Source organism: Pomacea canaliculata, linkage group LG2 (assembly GCF_003073045.1).
Source record: "Pomacea canaliculata isolate SZHN2017 linkage group LG2, ASM307304v1, whole genome shotgun sequence".
Lineage (NCBI taxonomy): Eukaryota > Metazoa > Mollusca > Gastropoda > Architaenioglossa > Ampullariidae > Pomacea > Pomacea canaliculata.
This window is the reverse complement of record NC_037591.1, coordinates 36,988,347-37,013,422: the sequence shown is the minus strand read 5'-3', so window position 1 is coordinate 37,013,422 and position 25,076 is coordinate 36,988,347.

Below are 25,076 nucleotides of genomic sequence, written 5' to 3'. Positions count from 1 at the left end.
TGCATGTGTCGGGATGCACTGAGGTAAGTTTGTTTTATGTTTGTCTGTGTGGACGAGAGTCCGCATTGTTATTACGATCAGGTAGAGCGATTGACAGGTAGAGAGGGAGGCAGGTGAGCAAAGGGTGAGTTAGTTTTTCAACCTAAGCTTTTACAGTTCAGGAATTAAACTATTGCCAGGATATCTGCATTTATTTCATGGATTGTTACAATCCAGTTTCTTTTTGTTATTGTTGTTCAATCCTTTGACAGAATACTTTGTTACATCAAGTATTTCCTTCTGTTTTCTGGTCAAAAATATTTCTCTCCTTATCTTCTCCTCCTTACCAACACTTCCTTCTTTGCTTTCCGCTCTTATTCAGAACAGCTGTGTTTGCGACAAAGAATTGGTGCCAAGTAAAATCTCATTCCCACAATCATCCTCATCGCCATTATCGTAATCATTTTCCACATCGTCGTCATCATTATCGACGTCTTTGCCCTTTTCTTACCGTGATATCCTCTTGCGATGATGATGTTAGTGGTGGCCGCAGGTCAGGGCTGTCGGCGACCCGCAGACTTCCAGTGCAGAATGGCTGGATTCTGGGTTTTAATTGCCTGAGTGAACTGCGTGAACAGATGGCTTCAGTCGTTGCCGAAAATAACATTTTTTGAAAAAACAATGAAGCCGCTCGCTGTCCCAAACAGGCGCCGACTTGCTTATTTTTGTCGCTGTAGGCATCATAAATGAGTCAGGGCATCCCACAAGGAAGACAACCTGCTTGCCTTCTCCCTTAATTTTCCCCTTCTCTCCACTGGAAATAAATAAACAGGCAAATCAGATTTACATATGCTTCTGCAGGTCCTTCCAGTGGAAACTTCTGCATCAGCGCTTACACAGATTTGTTGGCCGTACTTCAGATGATTGCAGGTCCTGCTGCGGTTGACCTTTGGCTGTGACACCGCCACCGCCCGTCGTACATGATGAGGATGTATTGGGGTGGGTGTGTGGTGGAGGTCTGGTGTGTGTGGATCTGTGTGTGGGGGGGTCTGGTTGATGGGGAGAGAGAACAATCAAACTGTAGCAGGCGGGAGGTGCAGGGCCGCACCTGCGCACCAGCAGGTGACATGCTGTGACTGTCGGCGGGGACTGTTTTTACTTGCGCCATCTGTCAAGCCCGCAACAATGATGTTACTCACGGTGTGACACGCAATCACCAGTTGCGGGAGAGGCGACGAAGCAGGAGGCACCAGGCGGGGGTAAAGGTTAGAGGGCGGGTGGATGGGTGAGCAAGATTCATGGAAAACAAGTCACACACAGGCGAGGAGGATTCTTTCGACATATGCCCCCCGAACCTAGCACGAGTCACTGGAGGTTACTCACACACATTCAAATGTTTTGGGTGGAGAAAATATTTTGTCTGAAATCAAAGTCCGTTAGGTGACCATCCTTGCTTGACAAAGAATTAGCTGAGCAAGATGGCGTCCGCACCGTCCATCGTCTCAGCCAAAGTTGCACCTTCACACGACTAGCGCCTGCACGCACGCTCCTGAACTCAAGCTAGGTCGATTCTCGGACGGACACACACCAACTCACACACACGTTCCTGAACTCAATCTTAATGGTCGACTCTCGGACACACATACAAACTCATACACACGCATGCTCCTGAACTCAAACTTGACTCTCGGACACACACACCAACTCACACACACACCCACGGACAATTTTTCAGTTTCCCACGTTCCCTCTTTCGGGTCACTTCGCTGACTCATCGTGTGACAAGATTGTTTCCCCCTCTATCAACGTCAGCTTCTCAAAATAACATCATTGTTCCGGCGCTGTGCTCGCTGGGGTCATCGTCGTGGACGTCAGTGTCCTGACACGGATCTTCACCGCGCATGCGTGCAACTCTTCCGGATTTTCCTGCCTTTCAACACTTCGTGCGCCATCGTCCTGTTCCTCATCAGGTTTTTGTACTGTCGTGCACTTTATTTTTTCAAACAAACAACCCCCTCCCCTCATCTCCAACCCCTGAGTACTCTCACCTAGAAAGTCTTGGCTTGCACACGATACAGTCTGGTGAAAGGAAGGCGATGGAAGCTCTATGTTCTTCGTTGTTGCCATTGTGTCTTAAATTGTTCCTGAACCATGTCCGGGTTAACACTGGTGTTACTGTGCCCTGATGTTCTTCAGGATAAGAACAAGTCAAGTAGAGTTCCTGGACGGAGGGACCCGAATGTTCCACCCCCAGTCAGTCCATTCGTGGACCAGGAAGTCGCTGGACGATCGAGACCAAAGAACCTCACGACCTCTGGCAGTTTGGGTGCTTTTATTAACATTTATTTTTCTTGCAACGAAAGACTTCTATTACCTCGAATGAGTTGCTAAAAATAAAAATCAAGATGTAACACAACCTCGTGATCGTAGGAGAAGCGAAAGTTGCTTCATCGACAGTCACATTCCCGGATATATCACATACCCGTAACTGAAGAGTTTTCAAAAGCATTCTAGTCCTTCCTTCTTTGCTTGTTTGTATGGAATATATATTTATGTTTTATTTTAATTTCGAGGGAGGCATTGTCTGAAGATAATGCAGATAGCGAAGTGATTGGTTACCAGTTAAAAAAAAAATTATAAAAAAACTTCTTTATTGAATTTTAGGTTTCTTTTGGAGTACGCAATATTGCAACAGTCTGCATTACTCACTGTATATTATCCCCGCATCAAGGGGAAAAGGGGAATGAAGGGATGGGAAAAGGACCTTCGAGTCGTCCGCTAGGGGTCGCTGCTCGAACATACGCAATCAATGGCATATTATTCTTACACCACGGCCTGGGAAGAGCGCAAATCACGGAGCCACTCGCCCATTGTCGCCACGGGCTCTTCGTGTCGTAGCAACGCAAAAGTAGTCCAGCGAGGCTTTGTTTGGACAGTTGCAGTAATGGTGGGCAGTTTTCCGTTAGAAAACTTCCTTCTCATTTCAGCGAAAAGGGGAAAAGGGGAGGGGGAGGAAAATCAATTAGAACTGCCTATTGTCTGTGCCACCCAGACCAGAGGTGATGGTCAGCACAAAGCAGCAGCGAGGGCCGCAGGCGATGGGCCGGGAAAATAGTGTGAAAACGTGCACCTGAAAACATCTCCAGTACAAATATTCCACGCTCTCATGCACTCAGCGCGCCATGCACGTGTGTGTGTGCGCATGCGCGTGCGTGTGTATACGTAGGTTCTGTCCGTGTCTAGTTGCAATCCGTGTGCTTGCGGTTTTGCCACACAACCATTTTCCTGCAGGCGTCAGACTTTTAAAAAAGAAACTAAACAAAAGAAAGAAACTGAGCAGCATGGCAGTTCGACCCTAAGGAAAACTATCATTGATCCTCCAGGGTTCAAGCACTTCGATCCGCTGAGTCTCTCGGCGAGCTCTGCGTAAAATTATGCTCGTTATTGCCCACCCCCCTCCTGGCACTTCGTTGAAAACATCTTCATTATGCAGCCAGTAAAAGCAATTCGCGTTGTTTTACTAATGCACGAGATGTCACGAGATGTCACGAGAGGTAACAGTGTACTTTCCGTCACCACCGTCGGTGCTGTCGACGACTGAGTTTTCGTGTTAAAACTTTCATTGCGAAAAGTGTCTCTTCACCATGACGACGTCACATGTGTGTAACCCTAGACTACCCAGCCCGTCCTTTTCACCCGACACCCCTGCTACCCCTAATGCATGAAGGAAGGTGAAGGGAGATGAACAGCTAGCACGAGCCTAGCGAGGGTATCAGTTAGGTCGACTCTCATTGGTCGATACTGAAAGACCTGCGTGATCTGGGTATCGTCTTTATTTATTATTTTTATTGTTTTTAAGCTTTTTTGACGGGTGGGGAGAAGGGTGGATCAGAGAATGAAAACTACGACGTGGGCTTTGGGAATGAATTAAAGTGACAGTAAATTTCTAGCGACTACAACCGCACACACACTAGAGAACTTTTGGCGACCTGACATCCACCTAGCCTGCCAAACAATTCGTTCAGGTGTCACCACTCACCTGCGCTACCCCGTTTGTATGACCAGCGTGTACTTTCTTCTTGAGAGGAGTGACATCCTGCAAAAACCTATTGTAGGGCAGGTCATTTGAAGACTGGTTGACCATGGTCCAGGGAGATGCTCTTTGCCCACCATCCCTTGTTCCCATAATGGGCTTTAGGGCCACAATCCCTTGGTCCAGCGAAATATCTTTGACCTACCATCCCTAGCTCTTGTTCTTTCTCGGAAACAATGACTGCGCATGCTCAGCTGTCACATTTTGTAGCAGGTCACATAGTAGACATCCCCAAGTTTTTTTTTCCTTGCAGTTGTGTGGTAGAGCGACTTGTGGGAAGCGAACCCTGAGGTGTCACTGTGAAGCCAAGATGCAGGTCTGACTGAGGTACTCGCTGATTTACTCAAACTTGAGCATCATCGACAGACATATACAGGGATAGACATACCGATGCAGGGAAACAAAGAAAAAAAAAGAGAGACAGAGAGACATAGAGGTCGCTAGGCCGACATTTCACATTCTGCGATCCTTATAATGAACACGAGTGGCACCAAAGCTTTCTTTCACTGTCGACCTTTTCTTCCAGCGCCTTCATCTCTTTCCTGCCTTTAGAAGTTTCTCCATTTCCCTCCATATATTTCCCTTCGTTCACTGTGTCACCTCTTTATTTTTTTATGCCTCTTCCCATTTTTTTGGCTTGCTCTCCCCTCCTTTCTCTCCCTCCCTCTCTCCCCTCTCTGACGCCTGTCTCTATCTCCTGAAAGAAGAATGAAAGACATTTGATCACTCGGAATGCTGCATTAATCAATCGCTATTTTTAAATTCAAAAAAATTTACGCAACATCCGCACGATAGCAATAAATTGTGATAAATAAAAGGTCAAGAGATCAATTTGTACATGAAAGTGTGGAGTTGTCATTTAAAAGTGCTCATTGGAAATACGCGGGGTCGACATTTTCTCAGCTGCTTTTGTGTTTCACTTACCAGCAACACCAACATATGTCACACCTTCACCACCAACACCATCACCACCAGCACTAGCTTCACCACCAACATCACCTCCACCACAACATCAACACCAACGTCACCGTCGTAGCAGCAATCCAGTTCACGGACGCAGCCTCAGGCAATGACAAAAATAATTAGGTCAGCGGGAATGACACGTGCACTGACACACTTACAGGACCCCCTTCCCACCCACATTACCCGGGCAGGATGGCCAGTGGCCACACCGAAGAATATCTCGAAGAAGACCTATTGTGAGAGCGGTCCGTAAAGACTGGCCAGCTTCCACGCTCTTGTCTGTCAGATTTCCTGTGTCTGCCATTTTGCCAGGCGCGAGAATTCTTGACGGTTGTCGAGAATGGAACTGGCGGATCGGCCGGTCACGCTGGACTAATTGGGCTTCTTCGCAGCTCTGCTAAGCCCCTCGTTCGTGTTTGTCCACGAGCCTACCTTAGTCCCCCTAGCCAGAGCTCCCAGAACTATCTGTACACACGGTGTGCGATTGGCAGCACAGACGTTTCCTGGCAGAGAGATTACCGAGAGTTCCAGTCTTTGTCCACCCATTCCTAACCCCTTGGACAACATACTTTGCGATGTCCTCTTCTCGGGGTACGCAAACCACAGCTGTTAATGGCTCCCAGAGCACAGCTGTGCTAAGGAGCTGAGTCGGTGGAACACAGGAGTATTGTCACAGCTGCACCCCAACATTTTTTCCGCAAAACAGGAGGTGGGGGATAGGGGTGGACCAAAGGACATTTATCACCCTTCACGAACAGCCCCTTGTCCAAAGTAAAGAAATAAGAAAAGAGAAAGCCAGCTAGGAACAACAAAAATGTGAAATAAAGAAAATAAAGTACCCGTATGTGAATATTCATATTGAATTACAGCTCTTTGAATGAAATTATTTAGTAAATGTTCATATTTAATTCTTGACCTGCTAGTGAACTTTTATTTAAATCCCATACCCTAGAAATAATTTATAATTAAACCACTTTAAGGAAATTTTATATTTAAATCCCATCCCTTAGCAATTATTCTTATTTAAACATTCACCCTTAAAAAATGTTCATATTAAATACTTGTCCCCTAGTGTATGTTTACATTTATGTAAGACCCTTGATGAATGTCCACAGAAGTGCAGGAATGAGTTAAAATAATTTCCATGGATAAAAATCACAGCACAAAATACTTCACGGGCCATTGCGATCGAAACCGACCCAAAAAATTCGGGTCAAGTGACATAAAAATAAGCGGTTGGTTGCAGACATGTAATTATTATGACAGTTATCTCCCGCAGCTCTGACAAATACTATTACTTTCCTTTCAGCAGAAAATTCGTTTTCTCCTTCTTTTATCGCTGACGGTTGCCAAGAAAAACAGCTGCCCGGCAGCTGCGAAAAGAAGCTGCGCCACACTTGGATGTGTCTCCAGGATCTGGAGGTGAGCGTGGACCGCACGAGGGCAGGAGAGTGTGTGGATGGAGGAGGGGCTGGGCTTGAGGGTTTATTCTCCTCCATGTGTTGAATGGAAGAGACTAAAGTAAAAACACAGGCTGTACGCATCAGTCTAGACCGGGAGAGACCAGGGAGAAGTGTATCCACGACATTTAAAATAACACCAGGCAGAGGATATTATTAGTTAGTTCATGTCACTCCAGAGAATCATCGATCATTTGTCCCATCACTCCAAATGCAAGAAATGGAAATTCTATTCTAGAAATGGAGTAAATGATGATCGCAGATTGCGTGGATTTATAATTTTAAAAACATTGTTTCAGAAGTGGAAGACGGGGTCGGTGCAATGTGACTGATGTGCTTCATGAGAAAAGACTTGTACAAGATGCTGTGCTCCATCTTTCGGAAATTGTTAGTCAGGAAGGCCCGAGGTCTGCTTCACGGAGGTCACCGCACTTGGGGTCGGTAGGCAACAAGGAATGTATGTATGTCAGTCGCGAGAACAGAGAATCTTTTTTATGACCTTTGCACCTGAGCGACTGAAATGAAAAAGTCACGCCAAGGGAGATAAATTATAAAAATTTCTCGCAAATTATATAAATTATGAACCTGTTCTTTTACTACCATTCAGTTTATAAATGATTTCTATTTGTGTTAGGTAGAAACAACAGGAAAATGTACAGAAGACCACAACACAATAAGTAAATATCAAATACAAAATAATGTAAATCGAGCTGGACTGTCAGAAAAAAGAATTGTGCATATATATATACACACATGATAAGACAAATGTCACAACACTGATACTTTTGAACTTCTTTGATACTTGTACATGCAATGAGTCACGGAGGACATCAGGAGGCAATATGGCCCTCCGTTTCGCCAGACTGACCCTAGCAAAGAGCCAATGAATAAATATCTTGATAGCGGTTCTCGAGTTCACAGACAAGCTCCCTCCGTGGCCAGCACGTGACCTGGGGCCAGTTTCTGGAGCCGAATCCTTGGAAACCAAACAGTGGAATCAGATCCGTTACACAAAGCGCGGTTAGTGCTAGCCGCAAGCACAGATAACTCGCTCAACGGTCACAGATGATGAAGCCCGGGTGGCTGGTGGTCCAGCAGCTCTGTTCAGTAAATGTTTCCGTTTGGGAGTTCCTTGAACTCCTTTACACCCTGCAGGGAGTGTCAGGTGGTCACGTGTTTGTGGACTTGTGACAGGGAGCACATGGACAGTAGTCACGTGGACAGTGGGCACGTGGAGGCCTTGGAAGAATCTGCATCGCCGAGTGTTTAGTCAACAGACCAGAAAGAAAGTCCTAGAAATATCCGGGTGAGAAAATATCAGAGAAGAGGCTCCAACCGATTGCTAGACAAATGTAAAGGGCAGCCTGGCAGGTTCCGTGTTTCAGGCTGAATCGGGAAATAACGATCAGAAAATCGACTGGGGGCGAGGGGAGGGGGACAGCAGTTATGGATCTGAGATAGTTAGAGGACAGGTGTGCAGGTACATGCATATGTACTGTGTGTTTCTAAGGAATAAGAAACCTGCATTTAGGAGCGAGCGTTTGTATATGCATACATATGTGCGTGAGAATTTTATTCACGAACACCATTTTATTTATGATAAACATGCAGCCGTAACCATTATCAATAGTTATTTCCACCTTTGAGAAGATGCAGGTTTGGAAATTTCTTCCAGGTATACAGTTAGCTGGGTGGCTAATGCTAGCAGTTTGGCTAAGTTTGTTTTAGCCATCCAGCTAGCGGTTAGCTGCAGGTTCGGGTCATTCCTTCAAAACTTTGTGTGAATTTAATAAAGAATTACTGTCGAGTGTATGACAGGATTTATTTGTGAGTGTGACAAAGATGTGACGACGGGTATCAGCATGCTTTCATTTTTTGCCCTACCCCTGCCTTTTATTTTCATTTCCAAGTCGTGGTGGCTGCAGATATCAGGTTCCAACCCCCCCGCAGCAAAAGAACAGCGGCTTGACGGCTCCGCCGGTGGTAGACTCGTATTAAAAGCTCGTTTTTCGCTTGGCTACCCGGGTGGCAACCGCTTTCATTGCCTGCGCCGGGTGGGTGTTGAGCTGGGTGGCTCGTGTACCGGGTGTAGAGTGATTCACGCCCCAGCCGCCACCCGCCATGTCAAGACATCCTCCGGCGAAACATCGCCTCACCACAGCCGGAACCTTCGAGAAGCTGCTCCCCGCGATTGCACATCGATTCAGACCCGATCAAAACCTAATCGGTTACATCTCTCGATCGTCACGTGCAAAAAAGCCGAGGAAATAACAGCGATTCTGCTGTAATGGCGATGGCGGTGTAATGGCGCTGGCTGTGACAGATTTATGGCGAAGGCGTGCAAAGGGTGCAGGGACTTGGCCCTCGCTCTCTCTCACCTTCCACCCGGAGCTTCTGTCAAATACTATTGATACAGATTTGATTCGACAGATTTATTTGGAAAATTTCCATCTCGTTAAGCCCTCTGACCCTGCCCTCCCGTTCTCCTCGTCTCACCTCTACCTCCAAACGTCGTGGATCATCAAGGAGGAGGCCTGCAACAGAGAGGTTCACCATCAAATTCTTTTCAGTCTTTGCCAAGACCTTTCTATTGACAAATAAAAAAGCATTTCTCCATGAATTCATGAGCTGCAGACGTGGATGCAAATGCTGACTAAAGTCGGGTAGACAGGTATACGATGGTTTGTATTAAATATGTCTACAAAGCACGACAGCTCGTTCCACCTTGCTGAGCTCACGTTTCAGTTCTTTGTTCCTTCCTTGAATGTCCTCCTTCCTGAAATGACATTCTGCCAATCTGCTTTGGAGAGAAATGAATTTTTGCCTGCATAAAAGCTTACAGGAGTAAGTGCATTCGATGAAAACTTAGCTTGTGCATATTTAAACCTCTTGCAGAATTCTTTTAAAAAGACAGAATTTTGCAGGCTGCCTTTGCCCAGTTAAAAATCTATTTCGTTGTGAAACGAAAATTTCCAATTTCTGGGATACCTCTTCCCCAACAATCCTTAAAACCTATAAGGTATAAAAATATTCATAAAAAATAAATAAATAAAATAAAAAAAAAATTACAAAAGTGAAATGGAGAACGGGAAGGAGAGAGAGATTCTTCAGCAAACGACTAGGATATGAGAAGAAGAAGAAGGCCAAAGGCGAGGCAGAATTATAGATAAGGAAGAAAGCAGCTGCCTGGAGGTTCCTTTATGTTGGGCGATTCCTGATTCCCCTGGCGACCCGTGATTCCCCTGGCGATCGATGACGTAGTGTCGCGGACATTCCCTTCGTCTGTTTAGAAACTGTGCCAGCTGATGAGTGATAATGGCCGTCTCTTGCTGCAAGCTGCTTTAATCGATGAGAAAGTGTGGATCATTTCCTACCCGTCCAACTCTCTGTCTTCCTTTTTTAAGAAGGAAGTGAATGAGGAGGAATACCATAAACCAAGAAATGAAAAGACACAAAGACACACAAAATAGGACCATAGTCTTTACTCAAGAAGTTTCTGATTCACATCTTAGACATACACACACAGGTTACCACCCCCACCCGAACCAAAAGTTCACAAACACCTGCCGGGTACTTGTCCCCGAGTCCTCATGTTATCTATCATGTCTTCTGCTCGCCTCGTCTGACTTTTGCCGCCTGTCAGTGGATGAAGTTGCTCTCCACAACAACCTTTGTCTCACACGGACATGTTTCCCTTTCCAGGTTGTCCATCGCTTTCTGCTGCTTGTGACTGCTGTGTGCAACAAGCGAAGCGGCTACGCTACGTTCACCTTCTGGCACTGCGGGGGGTGAATTGCCTCCACTGCGCATGCGCCATAATGGGTGGAGGGTTCGACTACTGCGCGAAGCAGCGGAGCGAAAAAGGTTTTGTCACATAATTACACACGTGAAGAGCGGAACGAAGGGTACGATACTGCGGCTGCTGTCACCCCGGGTATCGGCAGAAGCCAATAGGTTAGCAACAAACAAACAAATCACCAACAGAACTAACCCTCGTTACCGTTGGATATTCGTGATGTCATACTTTCTTGAATCCCTTTTGTTCATAACTTTCATACCCTCGTTTGTTCGCTCATTCGTTCCTCCGTAGTTGATTCCTTCAATCGTGTTCATTTTTAAAAGAAATCTTGGTAAAAGTAAATTAAAGACTGCTTTAAGAATAATTATAGTAAGTATATACAGCCATTATAGTAATTATCTAGCCTTGTAGACAAACTCATATTCCAGGGCTCGTGGGTCCAGGGAGACTCCTGTCCTGATTGCCAGTGACCGCTGGTCAGTGGACACTAATGAGCTTAAATATTTCCTCTCATTAGAACACTTTAGTGCATCTGTTAAAGTAGGGGTCTGCCATGTACAGTGAACTACAGACACAGGGTGAGCTCTGTTCGACCGCCAGGCTATAAACTGGCAAAAAGTCTCACGAGGGTAAAACGAGTTCTGAAAAAATATGTTTGCTATTGGTGCATGTTAGCCCTTCGGTCATCTCAACCTGCCATTGTGAGCTCGTATGAGGCTGAACTCACAGTTGTGGTTGATAATATGAGAGATGAACATGTTATTGTGAGCGCTCAGTGACAGTAAACAGCCGACACTCCGCAAAAACTAATTCAACTGCCGTGAGTCCTTCAGGGAATTAACTACTCATCAGTCTGTCCACCAGTCTACCCATTGGCTTACTCCTTGTTTAATATGCTTTCTCACACACACACACACACACACACACACACACACACAGCTTTAATACCTGATTTCTGAGTGTGATTACCAAAATAATGTTGATGACTTCACCGGCACAAAAAAGAAGCAATCCGACAAGTTAGTTGCCTCCAGGACAACACAGCAAATAGAAACCATCAGTGCTGTCCTCTAGCGTCAGACAGGCAACATAATAAAAAAGAATATTGTAAAACGGAGAGGAAGAGGGATTTGGAAGAAGAAGAATCTATACAGATAATTATGTTATGTGAACAAGAAATATGGCCGGATTATCACATTTCACAACGATTGGCCTTATCTCGGAGCCTCATCACCAGAACACACATACACAACATTTCTTGTTGTTTGTGCTCGGCAGTTTTTGTCTTCATTTTGTACTTTTGTGCAAGGTATTTTGTTTGTTTGTTTATTTGTTTTTGTCTGTGTTTTCACGGCGTTTACAGCAGTTTTATGTTCGTACCAGAATTAATATATGCATAGATAGACACACACACACACGAGCAGAAACACCGAGAAGGAACATGGTCGGGTGGGGTGTTTGGGTGGAGGTGAAGACAGCGGGGTAGGAGAGTTTACAGTCTGTGGGTTTATTCTGTAATTGCAGTGTGAGCCTGTTTGTGTACAACTTTTCTTGTGTGGCTTTGGGCTTTACACCTGACTGGAGCTGGAACTCTTTTCCACATCCTCATGGCTTCTTACACTCCGAGTTTATTTGCACATCATTATTCACTGATCAGAGCCTTGGGTCTCACCTGTGAACATCTCTAAAGGTACTGCCACATGCACACATCACAGGCTTCGAGGTCTACTACGAGGGTAAAACTTTCTTTTTAATTAGTTAATTCAGGAAGAAGATACTTTATCCGTAAATGTGAGTGGATGAGCTCTGGAGCGACAGAAATGGTCATAGACATGTTTATTTTGTGACTACAACACTGGTTGTCCCTTCACAACATAAACAAGTATGTATATTCATCATCTCAGTAAATTTTCTTTTAAATATCTTTCTATGTATGATGATAACCTGTGGGTCGCCGTCTCGAGAACAAGTGTTGATGGAAGGATGGATGGTGAAAGTATTGTTCGCTAAGAGGATGAGAAGCACTCTACCGCTCCCTGTGAATGAAGCTCTGTTGTATATCTTTAAAGCCTATATGTAAATATGTGCTGACAGCTTCATTCCATGTCTGGGATGTAAAAGTAGATAAATCTACAGACATATTATTTTTAAAAGTTGGAACTAGAAAGGGTTGCAGACAATTATGAAGTAAGCGTGGTTACAGACATGGCGATCAGGGTAAATCCTGTGGGTACAAGAGATGAGGACCTATTGTCAACGAATTATTTACAAGGCGTTTGATATTTAGATAAAGGATGATCGGAGACAATTGTCTGTTAGCTTCTTATTGTCAAGCCTTTCGTTGTTCAGTTTGTTCCTAGGTTCTTAATTATTTGTTTTTATTCTTTCAATCCTTTATTCTTTCTTTCGTCCCTCCATTTTGTTCTCTGGACTCTTTCCTGTCCCCATTCTTTTCTCTCTCTGTTTTTGTTTCCGACAGAAAAGTGAGACATACAGCATGTTGCTGACTATGCATATATAGAACTACAGGAATGGGTTGTTAAAAATTTGTTACATTCTGAGCAAATGTTGTCGTGATCATCTCTGAAATAAAATCATTGCAATTTTGCACCATTTCTGGCATGGTGCGAGGGGGAGCTGACACTCTCCAACATTTGTATTTACCTCCCCTGATTAAGCAGAAGGATGGGGAAAGTTCTCCCCCTCCCAGCTTTAGGTCCGAGCAGGCGATCGTATGTCCGAGTGTCGAGCGCAGTACCGTCCAGGCTCCAGGGTCTTCTGCTGTAATGTTCCTACCCTCCAGTCCCTCTTAGTCATAGTTCCCCTTCCTCCCTTCACTTTAGTCTCAGTCATAATTCCTCTACACCTCCTCCCCTCACCACAACTCACCGACTCACCCACCCACCCACTTACTGCTTCAAAAGAACTCGATGTCCCATTATCGAGCGACAGAAAATAGATGGTTGCCAGATACATGACGATGTTTCAGAAATCTGTTTATCTTTGCGGGCTGGTTACAAAGCCATCCTGGAAACCAGTCCTTGTCCCCGGGGCACAATTACAATGTGTCATCTGATCCTTCCGTCCCTTCCTCCCAAAACAATTCCTCCATCTCCCACCCACCGACTCACCCCCACAATAAAACTCCACTGTCCCCCGTCCTCCAACATTGGCCTCCATCCCCGTCTGTTGGTCAAGTCTATGTAGAAATATCCTTCAGGCGCATTCACTGACAGAAACAGCATGTGATGTATGTCACAGTTCACATTCACTTCCAGCCCCTATACTTCACCGAGCTGCTCTGCTAAAAAGAAAGCCTTATTCGCGATCCAATTTAGCGATCATACATAGGTATAGCTGCCTCCAGCTGCTTTGTGGAGGTTCCCCAGGCATGAATGAGACGCGGAAGTCGATTTCCTCCCCTGTAAAAAGGGAGAGCACCAAAGAAAATATTAGTCCCAGGGAAACGGAGCACGTAGGAATTTTTACTTCTTATCTTCCGCTTTTGTAGAAAATGGCTGACGGGTTCAGGCATAATTTTAAGAGAATTTTTCCCGTGTTGGTTATGTGCTGTGGGAGGCTTTAGTTGTTATGGCACATCTCTCCCATTCTCATTTTTGTTTGTTTGTTCTCTACAAGCAGTACACAATAGGGAGGAAAACAAGGTAATCCTTGCACAAGATTTGTTGTTTGCTCTGCTTTTTAATTTTAACTTATCGGACACAGGGAATTTAACTCGTACAGACGCCTTCCTCAGAAGCAAACCATTTAATTTTACAATGTTTCACATTGTCTTGCCAAAACTTATCAGTTTTCTCCCCTTTCGCTCCTTCTCTCCCCTTTTTCCCTTACATTTCCTTCCTTTCTTTGTTTTTCTGTCTCACGCTGATAGACATGGAAACCTGTGCAAATTATTTATAAGCCAATCTACACATAAACTGTGACGACACGCAGCCCGCCTCACGGATATGGGATGAAAGTGGAAAATAAATTTTTTCTCCAACACAATGCATAATTGACAAAGGTCGAGGTCATACAGACACCAGGCAGGGGACACAACTCATGTGTAAGAAGACATCTTAATGCGTTGCTGCTGCTGACAGTCGGCGGAGAAATGTGATGTGGTCGCACAAGAGTAGGTAGAAGAGGTTCTTTCAGGACCTGTCACACCATAGACGTGTTTAGGTGGACTGCTGTCTGTCTGCCGAGACCAACGCTTAGTCTCTTGCGAATTTCTCCGTTGTTAGTCTCGGCGAGCCTAAACAATGAATGTGACTAAACCGGAAGCTTTGTAGTATCATTCCTCGTTTTAGTCGTTAACTGGAAAATATCGTCTGCCAGCAGTCCAGTGAATACAAGTTCGTGGTCACAGCGATGGTGGTGATCCACAAAAAACACAAGAACGACCAAAGAACAAAAAACTTCAAGAGACCACATACAAGACATCAAAGAAGAAAACATACCAAACTTAGTGCTGGACTGAAGAGGCAACAGATCCTTTTTCAAACCACTCGAGTTCCTGCGCGGATAAAATGAACCCAGCAGTGAGGAGCGGGCGGTGCTCCAGGGCCTGGATTCTCTGGCAATGCAAGGGTCTATGGCGAGACAACTCGGACAAATAGTGCAAAGAATGATGCGCAAGAAAAGGAACTGTGCAAAGGCCCTTAAGAACAGCATGAAGTATACAGGAATCCGTGATGAGCCTGACACCAGCTCGCCAGAAAGCAGCTCTGATGTATTATTGAACGAACACTTCTCAAACTCCTCCAGGAATGGAATGCTGCAGGCTCACAAGGAACCTGCGGTGGAGCGACTAAGTGATGACCACAGACACCACATCACTGGCCAAACATTTCAGCGGGCGGCAGTGGAGGTAGAGAAGATCCATGACACCTTAGTGACACCTAATGACTGTCATATCAATGAGAGGACATGCAATAAAGTATAAAGTAGGTAAACAAAGTAAACATAAGTAAACAACACATAAAAATCATAGTAAAGCAAGTCATATTTCAGTGTTCACTGTTCACAGTGCAAATGATTTTACTATATCTGCACAGTATATTCAAAATATTTCTTTGCCAAGACGAGGAAGTCTGGAATAAAGCCGTCTCGTTTTGCGGCACTCAACGGAAAATGCGAGGCAGGGTGACGGCAAACATGTCTGGAAAGTTCCCGAGAGTCGGCTTGTGATGGGGGACAAGCTCCTTGTCAGAGGACGGGTCCCTGGAGTGCAAGGGTTGGCTAGCAATGAGCATCTTTGGTCTGGGCAGACAACTCGGCACTCTAGGCATGCTCGATGGCTGGCCCGTTGATGAGGTCAACAGGAAGAGCTTCCCAACATGGCGGATGTGTAGCAGCCAGTCTCAAGACGGTATCGTCTACCCCAGTGTCTAGGGTCTTGTCCTCGACTGCCTGGCAGGGATACCTTTACATCAACCAAATTCTACGGATGTTGGTTTTGGGAGAGAGAAGGGTTAAGGTTGGCTGCGTGGTGATCGTGCACAGAGCTGTTCTGTTTTATTATACAGATCGTATCTTCTACAAACTACTGCCAACGACTTCTACATAAACAAGAATGTAAAAGTAAAGGTTGTCATCTCCTGACCTTTTCAGGTCATTGGGAAGTAATGTGTGAGAACCCTTACTTTTCTCGGGGCCAACACGAGGGCGGTGTCCGTCTCCTCTCCCTTACCTTCCCTGACCCTTTAAGAAGGTCAGGTACCTCTATTCCAGCCATCTTCTCCAACCTGGCAACCTGCATGTAAAATGGTTGACCACCATATCTCTCCTTTCCTCCCTCCATCTATTCTAAACTGTCACAGGGAAACAGCCCGTAGTCTCGCTCCTCCACTCTCATCCTAGTAATCAGATACCGGCAATTATCTGCCTGACCTCTCCCGGTCCCCACTAACCTAAAATAGCAAAGTAGGGTCCGCTACAGTCACAAAGGCAGGGAGCCAGGAGCTACAACCCCACCATTGTCCCTACTCACAATTCCCTTCGCGTGTGCTGCTCGCTACACCGAGTGTCGACCTCTGTGGGTGAAAGCCAGGCCACACTCTTAATGGAAGGTCAGCTCTCCCAGGTGACCCTAACCTCGACATTCGGCATTTTCTTCCTGTAAAGTGAGCGAGAGTAGTGTGTGCACGTGCCTGGGTGTGACTAGTCAGCATGAGAGATAATGGCGACAATCCACAGAGTTCCATGGACCTTGATGTTTCTATTTTGACATCAAACATAAAACAGTTTGGGAGGGAGGGTAACTGTATATTTGGTAGGTCCGCAGCCATTGATACTTTGTAATAAGATCTACGGGCACATGGCGAACGTGTGACCAAGTTTGGCAAAATTGTTTGTGATCGTCACAGGAAACCAACGGTTTAGGACCAACCGCCACCGTCTGGGACATTGGTCAACATGCCAAGTCCTGATATGTTTGCCAGTATGTTAGCAATACAGTGGGACAGGCACATCGGAGAGTCGACCCATCGGCATTTCGTCCCATTAGAAAAGGTTCTTTCAGAAACCGCTAGGTGGAGTTACTTGTGAGTGGGAAACTGTAACTTCCCAGAAAGGTGACAGCAACTTCAGTTTTCTCTTTTATTTCTAACCGATAATGTTTGAGATATCAATTGTAACAGACGCTTTAAGACTTCAACTATTGTTTTTTTTTATTGAATTTCGCTCGATTCAGAAGGTCCAGTGTGTCAGCTGTTCGACTTGTTTTTCCTTTTACAAGACGCTTTCAGGTCAAGACGCCGTCACGTGATGTGAGCTCAGTTGACTAGTCATGTGTCTGCAACTTTCAATGTTGATCAAGTTAGGTCACTTGTTTTCTTTTTTAAAATTTATTTTAATTTTTTTATTTAATTTTTTTTTTGTCTTGCTCTAAACGAGAACAACCTTTCTGGGACATTAGCTTCTGTCTTCAGTAAAAATCTAGTGCATGCTCCTATGTCCTCGTGCGTGTGCATGCACACGAAATTTCCACATAAACTTTCTAACCGACCCGCGAGTTATCTCCATGATACAAGAATTACTGCCCCTGTTGGCAGCCCCCAAGAAGATGACCGCAAAGCCTCCCGCTTGTCAAAGTCCTTCCTCTGGTGAGGATCCGGAATTATTTTTTAATTCTTTCATGGAAAAAGTCCTCTTATCCACCCCGTCAGCACCCAGGGAAAAGATGTCTGGCCGTGAAGTATTTGAGTCTCGCACGGTCGTTTCTCCGGTGTTTGATCTCCCTGACATATACGTTTGCCAACAGTAAGCAGGTTAAAGTCGATGCGTCGAGAACCCTCAACCTGGCGGAAAGGCGCGATAAAAGTTCAAAAGGGTTGTTGGGCCAGTCTGATTGGATCTGTCAAGGCCAATGCGAGTCCGTTGGTGTGGGAACGAACATGTGGTGCAGCTGATTGGTTAAAACGTCAATCACTTTTTTTATGGACCGAAGGGGGGAGGAGGAGGAGGAGAAGCTGATACCTTGTACACTGGTAAACACTGCGGCTGTCCACCAGACGACTGATGCTTCCTTCCTTCATTCACCATCCTGGTAGACGGGACGTTTGGAGGGTTCTTTCAAAACAAAAAGATCGGGGAAATAAAAAAGGAAATGGATGGTAAGAAGGACTTTGGTGGTCAGGTAAGTAAAAGGTCAGTCAAGTCAGACTGGAACTGATCTCTTTGGAAGACATGTCATGTAACTCCAAACTACTAAAAAATAAAATCATTGTATTGAGTTTATTCAAGGGTCAGGTTTCCTTAGCATCACAATTTCGGTTGATGGCAATGCCTTCTGCAGAAAGAGTGTGTTTGCTGCTTCTATGACTTAATCTCGAGTTCATTTATGTTGTGTAAGATTTGCCCCTAGCGGTGTCCTGTTGGTCCAATGGGAATTGGCCAGCAGCTTTATGGCGAACTGTGACAACAAGACGAGACTGCCTACAAAGCTGACGGCCATAACGGCTACAAGGAATGGAGCCAGACCTGTTGGTTCAGTTTCCACGACAGCAGGCATCATTCTTTAGCTGCCCAACTGGGAGCGTTTGCATCCATTTCAGGTCCGAGTCCAAGGCAGCAAAACACATTTTTTAAACTTCTGAACTCACAATGTATTTTTATTTTTTTCTTGCCCCTATCTTTCCCCTCAAGTCTTCAGTTTATTTTTTTTTTTCTCTCTCTCTCACTCACACAGTCATCCTTCTTTTTATCCTACGCTTGTTGCAGTGTAGACGATTCCAATTCAAACACAACCTTCGCTCTCGTTTCCCAGAGACAATAAAAAGCACTAAGCCCGACACCATCCTCCCAAGAACATCAACAGTAAAAATAAACAGTGTTTACAAGACAGACCCTTGTACTCTTCTCTCTTTCCATTCACTTCCATCGCTCGCAAGGCAATATTGGCAACAAGCAGCAAGCAGATTGCGGTTTATCTTTGTGTGAGAGACTTTCCTGGGGAGGACCTGCTCTCCCGACAGCTCGAAATATAAACTGTTATAGGTTCTTGCTTTTATCAATACTTTTTTTTTTGTTTGTTTGTTTGTTTAAATGAATTGGTGCGATGTTCTGTGTCTTCTTGTATTTTTCTTTCTCTCTTCGCTCTTTGGGGGATGGGTATACGGTTTCAATTCTAATTAAAGATAAAACACCTGTGTTAAAAATGTAGCTTACAGTTTTCATAGTTTTTATCCACCGAGCTCCTTTCTAGAATTGCAGAAGAATCTGTGGAGAGGTTGCAAAGCCAGACTGCCTCGTGCCAAAGTCACACCACACGGCAGTCTGTCTGCCAAGGTAGGCCACACCTGGAGATCAAAGATTTGTTCGGCATCTTTTTTTTTACCTGGGCCTGACAGCAAGAACACGAGGTGTGGTGATGGGGAGTGGGAGTCTCATGCACAGAATAAAACAATCGAAGCTTGATACTTCCGAGTGTTACACTTTGTCAGAGAACCACAGGCAGATAATACTCAGAGAAATAATTCATGCAGATCACCTGTCGACCTCGTGTTAAGGCACACCTTTGTCGCGAAACAAATTGCGTATGTTTGTCACATACAGTAGTTTCTCTAAGGGTTGTTTTTTTATTATTATTATTATTATTATTATTATTGTCCTGATTGATACACTTATACAGGGTGGCGTAGAATGTTTATATGTGCATAAGCTTAAGTATATATATATTTATATTAAGCAGACCAAGGGCGATGAGGAAAGAACAAGCATCGATTCCACTGACAAGACAAGACTGCATGCAAACGGTGATCAGCAAAACAGGAAGTCCACTGGATGGGAACCTCGTGGCTAGTGTTGTAAAGAGCATGAAGACTTCCTTCGCCGCTCTTACTGCATGCATTCGTAGCTTCCTGAGATTTGATTGAACATTATCAAACGGATAGTTAACATCTTCAACCGGAAAAAGGGATGCTTGTAAAATTACGAATAGAAAATCAGCTGTGTAAACTTCTTTTAAAATTCATCAAGCGAAAAACGTTTTTAAGGTCTAGTCAAGTGGAAGACTATTTTTCTAATGAGTGTTAAAGCTCAAAATAAGACGATATTTCCCCAAATTTCAGTGAGTAACCCCACTCCAATTCTGTTCTTGAGATACAGAAAGACGACAGACTCGTACTTTACTTCAAATATGCCTTTGGCGTATGATTCCTGCTGTCCCATTGGCTGAAACAATGACAATGTAAGCATATCCGTGGACAAGCCTGACGTATGTCATTGACCTGGACCTGTGCTTTGTGATGTTTGCAGACCTGTATCTCAAAACAGAAGAGAGATAATCACTCAGATTTGAGGAAATAGAATCTTATGGATAGTTCTATACTGTCATCAGAAAAAATGAACCCCACTAGACCTTTAAGAACTGCCAAGGAAACAGTTTCTCGCGAGGATTTTTCCCCATCTACAGTTCAACAGAAAGTCGAAGACATTGCCCTTTCTGTTTCTAAAATAAATCATGTGGGAAGGGGAAGGGGAAGAAGAGGGGGCTGGAGGTCATAGCAATAAAGAGAGGGCTGGGGAGGTCTAGAAGCATTCTGAAAGCCTTTCAGTGCGCCATCAGTGCCGCATTTTCTCCCCTTTAAGTTCGGATTTCGACAAGAAACGGTGTGAAGTGAGTGCAGTCCCAGATTGGCCAAATCATCGCGGAGACACATGAAAAGCATTGGCTTCCTTTCATGAAACCCTTTGTAGACTCTCAAGCAGACGCAGTCCCTATTGAAAGCATCTTGAACGAGCGACTTAAAATGTCGACTGCATGCTCCTTTGAAGAACCTTTTGAAACTATGATTTCCTACGGGTATTTTAAATAAGCGGTGGTCTGCTTTTGCTGATGCCTCCTGTGGGAAAACCCCAAGACGAAAGGAAAATAAAAAAGGCAGCCAAAGAAATTCTTTCAAATCAGCATTGAGGCTGAACTGTAAATAAACACGTATGGAGCTGGGACTCTCGGTACTCACATTAAATAAAACGTGTTAACAGCGGTGTTCACACAGGACTTCTGATATGTACCCGCAATCGGGGCATGTAAGGCGGCATTGATGTGATCATTCTCAGCATACCCACCCCATCCTAGATGTCAGATAACCGTGTACTCTCATGGCAAAAATCTCAATTGTCAAGCAAAATATTCGGGTTGGAGTTGGTGGTGCAGGGTGAGGAACCCCTCACCTCCTGTCTACGGCTCAATGGCTGGACGACTTCACCTCTCGGCAAGAATTAACCCTCGTCCCCCACTTTTCGTGTTCCTGAGATTTTCTCCAAGGACATCTGTCTTCTTGTCAAGTTTGCGCATGTCTATTTACTTGCTATTTCCTCTCTTGCATCCCCTATTCCATTGCCGGAAAAGAATTAACACAAGCCCGGAAATCATTAACGGGGAGGAGTTACTAAACCTGACGTTAAACCCCGGGTAACAAGCCTCAAAGGGAGATAACGTCACTCTCCTGTGTCAGAGGAAGAGAGAGAGACTTTCCTACATGTCTAGTCCTGGAACGGAGAGGACGTGTTCATGTTACCTTTCCTCGACAAGAAGAAAAGACAAAATGACTTTAATTTTCGTGTGTACTTTTATTTTCAAATTTAAAATTAAAAAATAAATATTTTGCCACCACAACCAATATTTAAAATATTTACTGACTTGCTTTTTTAATATTCTTGATGTTATTCTTTGTGTTGTTTGTTTTAATCTGGTTCTACATTTTGATCTTTTTATTCTTCTTCTTGTTTGTTGTGTTCTTTCTTTTTCTTCTTCATGCTCTTTGACCTCCTCCTTGTGAGGAGATCGTTTATGACGACAGTTTATCTGGTCTGGTGAGCACTCTTTTCTCCCCAATAAACCTCTGAATTTCCACACGAAAGAACAGGCCGGGATAGAAAATCATTTTAACAAGGAATTTACACTTCATTAAATGAATATTCCACTTGACCTTTAGCGTGTTTAGAATAGCCGAGCAAACACGTGACTGCAAGTGGCGATGATGACTGGTTTCCTACACCCTACACTAGCGGACCACCCCTGGGTGGCAAGAAAATGTTGTGAGAGACATTGCTGAGTGCCACGTCACATCTCTGCAGACGATCAACACATTTTTCCAGCGATGCACGTAAGCTTGCACCCAGACTTCCTGTTGAGGTCATTTGACATGCGCACACGTGCGAAATTTATTTTGGCTCCCAAATGCGCTGCCATAACACAAGGTAACAATTTATCTACGTATTAAACTTTAAGGTGTTTGAGAAGGAAACACATTTTGCATCAACTTTATTTAAAGTACTCTGACAAAAGCTGATGAGTAATTTTGCATATCTACCCTTTGGCGAGGTTATTGTAAGTGTATAAGTCAAGGAGCTAAGGCGATGATGTTAAGGATGAGGAGAATCCCAGGCCCTCCTAACCTGTACAGGATTGTGTCAAAAGACACGCAAATACCTCGGGGGTAGATGGAGGTATGGATATGATCAATCAAGTTCTGGCCCGGGGGCCGCCGCTCCTAATCCTCGGCGAGAGGACGTAACCTACGACCGCCAGGTGTCGACAACTCGGTGACTGCGCATGTCAGGTGTGTGACGTGGCTGCATGTTTGGAGGGACAGGTGTGAGAGGGCTCGGAGATTCACACGGTGCAGATGGGAGGGTACAGGAGGGGTTGTGTGAAATTTTCTGGCCTCATTAAACTTTGTTGCGATGAGAGTGTCGGGAAACTTATCATCCCACCTTCCTGCTTTCTCCATGACAGGAGTTTTCAAGCGAACTGTCTGTGAGAAGAGTCAAAATATTAGTTTCACGAGGGGCATTAAAAAAACTAAAACACACCTGCAGTTTGTGTTTAAAGGTCTGCACTGTAAAACCCTTTTCGCATGTCAAACACTTGGAAGCAATAAAGGATCAGGATGGTTGAAAGGTGGAGCAGGAGGTGGGGAGAGAGAGAAGAAATAAAACTGCGAGTGGAAAAGGGAAAGGTAGGGTTCCTAACACAGACTGTCACACACTGTCACACATTGTCACCACACTGTCACATTCTCTCACACTTACTTTCACACTGTCTCTCTCTCACACACATTCTCTCTCTCAACAAAGCTCGTGCGAATGTAAACAGCCCGCTCCACTCACACTAGCACAAAATTAATTTTTATAACACTGAAAACTCCACCTACCTTTTCATCAACTGACTCAGAATAGAAAGAAAAAAAATTGTATCCCTAACCTTAATGGATTACAATGTATAATTTACAGGCACACATTATGCGATGCGGCAGGTTTCTTATATCATCGGAATGGGACCCATCCTGAACACAGAATGTGTTTTTAATGCCAGACATTCTCTCATGCCAATAAATTTCCTACAAAATTTTATTTACATCTGAGTCAACCCATCGACAACTGCCGATAAAACCTCCAGTCTGACAATTTCTGTAAAGACAGTTAAGGTGTTACTCAAACACATTTCTAACAGAGCTTGTACATATTTATCGTCTGAAGTAGGAAATATAACTTTCTTCTTGTAATGTGAATCACTTCATAAAGTTCGGTTGGAAGATTTGCCTCAGAATTATTTTCTCTCCATAAACACTGTGTTGTTAATTCCTCATGAAGACCCTCCCTGGTTTTACACTCTTGAACAAAGGTTTCACTTCTCTACCCGCGACAATGAAAACTCTTTGATCACAAACCGGAATAGCCAGCATCTAATGAACATTTCTCAGCAAATGTACTTTAAAAAAAATAATCAAAATGTGTGTTAAATTCTCATTTGTTGAACAGTTCGGAACAGGCCTGGTGATGTGGGAAACAAAAGGTCTGTTAACATAAACTAAACTTCAAGAGTATGAAAATAAACTTGCATGTCTGCTTGTGTGAGGCACACAGCTCGAGTATTCTTGTCTGTCGGTCGGTCTGTCTGTTAGCTCTTCAGTCAGTGTCTGATGGGAGAGTTGGTTAGTGGTTGTGTCGGTGTTGGTCTACACACCTCCATGGTGTGGTTACAGACAACTTGCTAAGGTTGCAGTAAGGAGTGGAGTAAAACAAACCCCGAGATAAAACAAAACATCAGGTTTACTTGTAGTTCATGACCTCTGCCCCTGGAGATATTTTGATTTTAGCAACTCAGTCATTTCAGCTCGGACTTACATCAAATATTTCTATTCCTACTTTACTTTCATGCACAGGAAAGGATGTTGTCTGGGATGCGAACACAGCTGTCAACATTCCTTCATAGTCTTGTCTGTAGCTAATGGTGTCAGGTGATCCCAACAACAAGTAGAACATTGTAGTCGTCAGGGCGGTGATAACGAGGAAAAGAAGGATGAGGAGGAAAAGGAGGAGGAAAACTGAAAGAACTTGTCTATGTAGGTACTACATTTGACAGAAGATTAATCGGTTGACATCACGCGCTCGGGTAGTCCCATCAGTCCTGGTCACGTGGTCATAACCATGTCCTGACGGTGGCACAGGTGAGTCATGCGACCAGAGGGTCTGTCTCCTCCGTCTCGACTATTAATATTGCGCAGGTAATGACAGCGGCAGGCTGCTATGGGCCCCGACAGGCGCTAATCAACAGAATAAAAAGTTTCATACCTGCGTATGGACTTAGTACAGAGAAGCAGGGAGTTCAGCCACCGGTCTACTGGGATTTCTAATATGGGGAGGGAGAGGGAGGAGGCCAACTCTTTCTGCACGCATCGTCACATCGTTGTGATAATGCTCGTGCTCACCGGCAGGTGTTCACGCAGCACGCATGGGGACTGAGAGATTGAATAACGAGAGAGAGAGAAGAGAAAAAAAAAATAAGGAAAGGGCTAGTTTTTTTTTTCATGGGAGCTTGATATTTCCACTTCCAGAACAAGGGCATTTTCAAAGACATATCTAATTTTATACTTAATTAATCTTTTAAAAATTTTAGTTAGTAAATTCACAGCAGCGAATGTCACATTTGTCATTATTAATATTAAAGGGAGTATTGTTGGAAGGTGTGCGCGCATAGATGGAGCTGAATAAAGTCACAAAAATCCACTTTGATAGAATATATAGTGAACAGGTAATATTAAAATGTACAACCGATTAGAAATCCTGAAATGCACTTTGATATAACATATAAAATGGAAGCTGGTCCACTACTTTGCTGCTGAATCATGCCTTTGGCTCATTAGGAGTCAGCCGTCTATGGACAGTGATCCTGTTCCGAGTCGGTGGGCCGTGAAAACTGACCCGGTCTGAAGGAAATTATTCTTAATAAAGCTCCATCGCAGCATGGGTACGAGGTTCAGTCGAAAAA